Genomic DNA, 8,736 nt, shown 5'->3' on the forward strand with positions numbered 1-8,736 from the left:
ATATGAGTATTAAATGAATGAAAAGACAATGACAAAGAGAAGTTAGCTGTCAAGATATTAAAAAAAGAAAAAGAAGAAAAAAAAAGAATAGCAACAAAAAATGTCAGTGACATTGAAAAAGGAAACTAGAGAATCTACTCAGCTTGGCGTTGCAGACGAGCAACTTGGAAATGACAGCTAGTGAGATGTTTTATACCATAAAGAAACATACCCTCTGGGCACCACATATATTATTGATCTTCAGGTATAAAGTGGGGAGCCCAAAAAAACACAGATTAGGGAAAAAAAAAACCACAAAAAAACCACAAAAAAACCCCAACTCTAAGAAAATCTAAATTTCGGGTTTTAAAATAAAGGCAATTGCAGTTGACTACTTGGGAAAAGCGTTTCTGACACAGCACCTTCAGAACTGCTGCCATTCAACCAGGCATCCTTGTACAGGGGGAATTCTCACAGGCTTCAGCTGATGTGGACACTAATTGGAAAAGCCAGTGAACAATGGAAACTATAAAGAAGTTATTCTTCAACATACAAAAAAAGTATCCTCAGGAAAAAAATGTCTCCCGGAGAACAATAGTATGGTGTAAAAGCTTCAAAAACCCTGCAGGGATACATGGGGGAATTCACGCACAAGGCTAAGCAGACATAACCGGCTTGAACTCTGAAACAAAACGAATCTAAAAGAGTAACTGTCAGAGCTCTTGGTGGCCTACTGGTAACAAACAAGGGTCAGAAGGCAGCAAAAGCATATGGAAATGATTTCTGAAATGATCATTGCAAGGTGTGACCCAATAGGCAATCACTTCATTCTGTACCTAGATAACTTACTGAAACGTGGCTGCTCATGGGGTAGTGTGAAAATGGTGTGTGTATGTAATGGGAATGCTGAGTCACTGCATGAAGCAGTGATTGAGCACCTGGTGGGAAAGCAGAGCCAACCCATGGGAGCTCAGGTGTATGCAATGTAGCTGAGTGACCATAAGGGATAGAGTCAGGATCCACCCCTTCCTAGATCTCATTGAATGGCTGGCAATGGAGGTGAGGGTGCCCCATGCAGAGCTCCCTGTGTACCTGAGGACTTTATAGGCTTTCTGAAGGTAAGCAACTTCATTATCTTATTTCTGTGCCTACTGCTATTGCATCTAAGCAGATCCTTACTTGCTGCAGCTTCTGGCCTTGCTGTTTTTCCATCTTGTTATGCCTTCTAATGCGTTACAGTGTGTCTTGCTTTTTGTTTAAGAAAACACAAGCAACTCCCCCTACTAGATAAGCCCATACCTTCTGTAATTCATTTCTAGCTTAGTATTGTGCTCAGAAAAGGAGAAAAGATGCTACATAAATGTTGGGTTAGAAAATATGAAGAATTTCAGCGTAGGTGTGTAAAATGTTATGTCTTACTCAATAACATATTATCTAGTTCTTCCATTGACTTTATCTCATGTAGTTGAGGTAAACTAGACATGAAAAAGCAAAATCTACGTGTTTAAAATCAGGTGTTAAAAATTTCCATCAAGTTGTCTTACCTGGAGAAGTGTTGCCTCATTAGAAATCTGTTTGCTGTGTAAACATGCACCTAGAATCTAGTTCCCATTCTCAGAAGGTGTTTTCATGTGAGAGTGGGGAACGGAGACTAAAAATAGTCTCCTACCCACAATTAAAAGCATTCATTACTTTTTGCTGCCTTTTCTTGAATGACTTCAGAGGTACTCCAAGCGTTGTTACATTTAAATTAAAAATTAAATATATGTACTTACTGGGCGTTATGTAAATTCACTATGATTGCTTTGTTTACTTAAGAACCTTCTCAACAATATGGTTACAATAGGCTATCAAGTTGTAAATGCTGCAGCTATGAATAATTACTGTCAAACTGCACAGTGAATTATTACACATCTTACGCCACCATTCAGTACGGTTTACATTTTGTCCTAGAAATGCTGCCAGAATTGATGCTAACCAGGAAATTAATGAGATTTCAGAAAGCGGAGTAATAAACAAGATAACAAAACAGGCATGTTAAGTAACTATATGGATTAAGTCCCATTTTTTCCAACATGAATATATCTAAAATTAGAACTTTACATTCACATTTGGGAGCCTAATTAGAAATCAGCTGACCTGAAAAGATACCAGAAGTACACCGGTCCAATGGGAATTGATATTCTCCAGTATACACCCTGGCCTGCTCTGTTTGTGAGCTTACTGTTAACACTTCACTCTTGCAAAATTTAAATGCCTGCCTATGGCTTCTTTTAAGCATCCATCACTGAACTTCGTTGCCTTTTTATGGAACCTGAATGTTTGCCATTTTGTTTTGCAGACCTTCCTTCCCTTTACAGGTTCTTAAATTGAAGACATTTCCTGCTTCAGGAAATGTTCATGTTGTGTCTTCTATGCTGACAGCCCACTGCTAGGGCTCTAGAAATCAACTGTGTTATTAAATGATTATTTTTGCATGAGGTCATGATAATTACCATTCCTAATGCCTTGCATACCCTAATACCTTCAGGCTGGTAATCTTTAGCATGTCTTCTTCCAGCAAATGTTAAGAAGCTTATGCTTGAGACTTTCAAACAACTTGGAGGACAAGATGTGATCCTGTTGCATTTCCAGCCTCACTTTAAACCAGTGTGCTTTTTCAGCTTCAGTTCTCACATGTTATCATTCTTTCCCATATATCCAGTCTTTATAGGAAGTCTGCAGGGTTCCATCAATTCTCAGACAGTCTTTCCACAGTGAGTAATACGCTTCTTTAAATTCCAAGAAGACCCCACCAACGTATTATTTCCATACTCCCAGCCCTATTTGTTTATTCGTCTCAGCAAGATCATCTGAAAAGTACAAGCATCCTCTTCTGAAGCCAGATATGCTTTCTTGTAGCTTGTAAGAGCTGTAAGAGTACTCAGGAGGCATATTGAATAGATTAATGCTCTTTGAATACATATACAGATTTCTGCTCCCCTTTTTGAGCACCAAGAGAATCTCTACTACTTTGCTAGTCTTTCCCCATTATAGGTGCATGTGATTTGTCCACGTTGGCATTATGCTAAGTAATGCCACTTCATTTAGCTTCATATACGTGATTTCAAGTAATGTATCTTCCACTTACCGCTGGCCCTCTGTTCTTTAATTCCAAATCATTTTATAGCCTTTTACTCTACATGATCTTTTTTGCTTATTATCAACAGCTAACAGGACTGGTACTCCCTCCTGCCTTCTTCCTCTGCCCCTCACTTGCTCTCCAGCTGCTGAACCTGTGCTGGTTTGGCAGGAAGTCTGGCCATGACAGAGTCTGTCAGCTGAAACAAACTGTGTCAATGACATCTGCATAAAACAACCCAAGAAATAAAAGCAATGCATTTCTGTGGGGACAGCACATAGAACTTCAGCTGGGGCCAACTCCCCATGTCAGCACTGTGCTCTGCTGACTGTGCTGTGAGCGTGCAGGGTTCTGGGTTCACAAGTCCTGATCTTGTGGTTGTCTGTACTGAGTGTAGAAGTGCAGCCTCATAGCCTAAACCTTTTGTCAAGGTTCTACCAAAGCAGTGAGCTAAGAGCTACTGCAGTTGCTTTTCCTTCAGGAATAACTTCCTGGAAGAAGTTCTCAACTCATAGAGCTCCTCAGCAAATATCCCTGGTTGTGTATTAATGGCTTGCTGTTTACTTGCTGTTCCTAGGATTTGTTTTCTGTGGTAAAATGTGAGGCGGTTCATACGTGAGAAATTTTACTTGATTAATTTAGAAACTGATTTAAGGATTTAGAAACAAGGAGCCTGGTTTAAGTTTCAAAGAAAAGAGGAAGATCTCAATTGCTTTGGCATCCTTTTTGAAGGCTTCCCCATGCCTCTCCAGCTCAGAGTTGTATTAGAAGTTATTTTTAGGCTGAGCAGTCACATTTCTAAATAGTCAGATAAAAAAAATGGCTAAATATACATTCATTTTAAATAAAAGAGCATTTTAGGTATTTATAATCTCTACAGGTATTTATAATCCTTGACGTTAACAGGTAGCTCCGTACGATATGTAATTTGGCAATTCTGTGACTATACTTTCATATTTATGCAAATTAGCTCCTCAGTGCACTGCAGCTGTTTCCTCAACCACATAAAGTGTTTGCTTGTTGCAGGAAAACATGCGTAATTACATTAGGTTGGCTGCCAAGAAGTAATAGTGGTAGAAGGAAAACCGATCAATCAGACAACCGCTACATCGCTCTGTGCTGCAGCACAGCTGCTGTTGCTAGAATGTGTGGGATCATTCCTTTATAAACTTTCCAACTTTAAACAGATCAGTGCTGTGTTTCTTTCCCTCCTTCAAGAAGGATAGTTAAGTGTGATACAAGCAGCACCCTTTATTCTTCCTGAGTAATGGCAACTACTTTTAGAAAGGCATATCTTAAGCACTTCCTTTCAAATAAATGTGTAAGGAGCACTTATACAGATCCACATCTACACACACATGCTTTACAGTGTCAAGTAGATTTTCATTAGAGGCAGTTATGCAGAAAAGAGCCTTCAATGTTCAATTTTGGACTGTGGAAATCATTACAGAAATATAATTGTAGGGACAGACAGGTTTCAGACATCACAGTCTTGGCTGCTCATCTGAGGGCAAAAGCTGCTTTGCCTTCTCTGGGTCCTTGCACAGACAGCCACCAAAAATTTCAGACATTAGCTGTTCAATAGAATATGCAGCCCGGTGAACAGTGCTACCTATTTGCTGCCCTACATCACATGGTGTAGAGGTAGCTTATCGTAGAATAGCTTAGGTTGGAGGTGATCTTAAACATCACCTAGTTCCAATCCCCCTGCCGTGGGCTGGTTGCCTTCCACCAGCTCAAGCTGGTGGCCAAAAATAAAAATGAGAGAGAAAATAACAACCCATTTGGAACTACGTATAATAATAATAATCTAAAAGAACACTGGCTTTCTGTTTTGTGGGTATACATAGCCAAGGTTAGCAGCTTCGGTGACATATTCTCATGTTAAATTTGTAGTATTGCAGCTTGAACGTGAGTTTTAGCATTTATTTAGTAAAAATGCAATCTATTTGTAAGCCCCTTTGCAAAACTCATCTATGACCTTCTCACGTGAAAGTTCACATGTGAAAAGCAATGTTTTATCACAGCAAAGTATGTTTTGCCTTCTGTTTTCTACTACTGCATCTCAAAATCTGTCCCCCTCAAAAAATGAAGATTCCTTTTCTTTTTCTTGCTACCTTAGGCTTCCCCTTTCATCACAACTAATGAAACTCTCATACTGAATCACCAACCCACTCATGGGAAGTTGGATGTACCTCACACTGGAGAACAGCTGAGATACAGTGAAATGGGATGCATTCTGTGCCAGCTGAATACGTTGCCTTATCAGCACTCATAGCCCCCACCAGCTTGAGGGTGAAGGACTGAACCCAACTTGGTGATTCATTTCAGTACAGCTGAGCCACCAGCTCTGATCCCACATTGTGTTAGTGTTTTCTCTTTGGCCTCTGTTGTCAAAGCTTTGCCACCCACTCGCAAGAACAGGCTGCTGGTGTCTGGCTTGAACATGTGCAGCAGCATGCAGCCTGTGGAACAAATGCAGCCAGCTCAGCACTGCCAAGCAGCCCGTGCTGCCTGACAACAGAGGGATGGCTTCAGCAACTGGCAAGTCAGAGCCTGCAAACCTCTGCTGAGATACAGGCACACCGAGATGAAATGCATCAAGCTGAGGCTTGTTGTTGGAGACGTGGTCTCTGGTCAAAAGGGATGCCCTGACCTGCTGCCTGCTCTGTTTCAAAGAGGGCACAGTCATCTTTGATGTTTGGGTCTGGGGCTAAGTGGCTGGAAGCACAGCCTACCAGGAATTGCCATTTCTGCTGAAAAACAAGTTGGAAATCACAAGAAACTGTTGCTACTAGAAAAAAAAAAAAAAAAGTATCTGCATAAATACCATTTTCTTCTTTTATAGGGAATCCAATGCACAAGTTTAACGCACACACCAGTGGACCAAAGCTTGATGGAGTGCAGAGGGCTGGCTGAACTGATCCTAAGGATGTCTCAAGTCCAGAGAGGCGTCCTACAGGATATTGTGGATGAACTCCCACTCAACTATTGTAGAGAATGCAATGAAATGCTCAGTTGCAACACTGCATAATATCTGCAGGTAAAACCAGTCTCTGCAAGGACTCTTTGAACCAAAATCAATGAGTTACAGAAGTTCTTATGAAATAGCAAGTGTTACCTGTTGAAGCCACTCGGTGCAGGTAAGGCCTAAGGCAATGACAGTAACAGAGAAGAAGGAACAAACCAGTACATAAGGAGTTGATAATCAGTAGTCAGTGGCCATTACACTGTAAATAGATTGAGAAGTTGGTCATCAATATCTCTAATTACAACCAATCACGACTGTTGTCATGATTAAATAACAGCAAATGACATTGTATCTCTAAACAGGAGAGAGCTGTTTCTTTACAGTAGTCAAAATTATAACTAAACACTCACACAAAACAGCTACTGTGTGCTGAGAACTGATTTCTCTCAATTATGCAGAGAAACAATGAGCGCTCAGCAGCTTCCAGAATCCAGCCTAAAACACAGCATGCACAGAATCTATATCAGAAACAAAAGCTCAAACAGGGCAAAAGAGTTAAAACAAAGGGAGTTGTGTTGTGATCATCAGCTTTACCCCAAAGAGCTTCTTTTCTCTTTAGGTCTATTCTAGCTCCTCGCATAGAAATTCCACTGACCCCACTAAAAATTCATTTGAGCCTTGAGTCAGATTTGTTCACTTTCTCAAACTGATGTTATGCAGTGATATCCTGTCCTTAAATCCATAAATTAAGCATATGACAAATTATTTCTTCGTATGGATTAAGTCCCCACATCAACCACAAATGACTTAACAAATGCACTGTTAACTACACTTGTAAGTTTTTCCCTTCTGCCTTCAGACACCTTTTGATAGTAAGAGAATTGTCCCTTCCAAAAATACTTACTTAACTAGAAGATAGATGCTCACTAATAGAGATAGAAGTGTTAATCCCACATGTATCCGTATTACTAAGAAACAGGAAGAGCCCAAATATATCAATATTACTTCCAAGGACTTATCAAAAACCATGGATTAAAGAAGCTTATTTTCTTGGGGATGATTTCTTTGTGCAGTGATATCTGACATCAATATAAGGCCATCAAAACTGCCTTAGTATGCTGCAAAGTGCCTACAGTACTGCACCAATTACATGTCTTGCAGTCAGCAAACTCCTCTGCACCTCAAGTATCCTTGTTAGTCACTGTGTAAAATGTAAAGAGCACAGATCAACAAGCAGGCTCAAACAGCACTTTAAAAGATAGGGGAAAAAAAAGGGGGGGGGAAGGAAGAAAGGAGCCTATATGAGCCTATATGACTATAGCATCAGTGGCAGGGTGATCTGATCCCTCTGCATGTGGTAGAATGAAATCTGCAGAAGAAGCAAATCCCTTCTCGAAACTCTCATCTATCTTGAAGACATGAATACTAATCATTGTTAATGTAAATGCTGTCAAGCACCCAACCATTATTTAGAAAAAGATGTATTTCTTTAAGAAGCACCTTCCCCAGGTCTTCCAGCACAGTTTGTGCTGTCTGTCTATTGTTAGATTGCACACTCCCAGGGCCAGGAAGCATCATTCTTCCTGCCTCTTACAGTGCTAAGCACATTATCGAAGCTTAGCATCCATAACTACGAAAAGCACAGCAAAGAAAAACCCCAGAGTTTACTTTGATCCCAGTCCTGTTCTGACGTCAGGTAACTGGACTCATGAAGTAGCTGTCAAGGCTATTAGGAAAAAAAAATGGCAAAAATATTTAGGGCCCACATACAAGGAGACAAAGGAGAAAACTAATGTTTCACTCAGATTTATTTCCCTGCATGATACCTCTCTATAAACATTCATTCATACTTGCAGTGGCTTTAGCTTGATTAGAGCAGAGCCTCTCTGCATGAGGAAGGTAGTGTATGATAAACTAGGCTAAATATTTCTAAATCTCTGCACTCATGCCCCATGCAGTGATGAGAGCCAAGTCTATATACATACATATATATATATATATAAATAAACACACAAATTGTGCCCACAAAGAGGTTAGCATCAGTAGGTGTAAACAGCTTGTCATAGATTCACACTGCTGAACAGCACTGTGAATTGTCAGATGACAGTGATACAAGTCAGATCATCATGGTACATGTACCTTTGTCATTAAACTTTAATCTAGGCATTCACTGTTCCCTCAGTTATTTCAGATAGCTTCTCCTCCATCCAGCATGGGGAATGTACAGGCTGACACAGACTTTCTAATCTCTGGTTTCTACAGCGTGACACTACTGTACCACCTCAGAACGGAATTAAAATGCCATCACACTGGGTGCATCTGTAATGCCATTGTGAGAAAGACTGTCTTGTCCCCACTGCTGCATGTTTATACTGAGGTAGTGATGAGATTCTCCAACATTGTTTGGGATTCCATTGTGTTTGTAATTTCATGCAAGTCTGGAAGAAGTCCTTCCCAGCCCTAAACTGTTTATCTGATCCAACCCTCCTGGGAACATTTACATCTCATGAGATAAAAGCCAGATGACAGCACTCTTTAGCAAGAATGGGAATTTCTCTTCTATACAGATTTTAAGACAAGTGACCATTTTCATTCCGAATACAACTCCTCCTAGAAAACCTAAATTGCACTTCTTCCTGTCTGTATCCATTTGCAGCGCCGTTGG

At 40.3% G+C, this 8,736-nt stretch overlaps 1 long non-coding RNA gene across 2 annotated transcripts; it reads left to right on the forward strand.

Moving 5' to 3' along the window:
* The first annotated feature begins 938 nt into the window (after positions 1–938).
* LOC107316887 lies at positions 939–8,005 on the forward strand. 2 transcript variants are annotated; one of them, XR_001556629.1, is made up of 3 exons: positions 939–1,097; positions 5,223–5,465; positions 5,949–8,005. It is a non-coding gene; the product is annotated as an uncharacterized LOC107316887 (long non-coding RNA). The 2 variants fall into 2 exon arrangements; XR_004308087.1 differs by lacking the exon at positions 5,949–8,005 and having other exon boundaries at positions 5,223–5,476.
* Positions 8,006–8,736: the final 731 nt, after the last annotated feature.

This window comes from Coturnix japonica, chromosome 7, assembly GCF_001577835.2.
Source record: "Coturnix japonica isolate 7356 chromosome 7, Coturnix japonica 2.1, whole genome shotgun sequence".
NCBI lineage: Eukaryota > Metazoa > Chordata > Aves > Galliformes > Phasianidae > Coturnix > Coturnix japonica.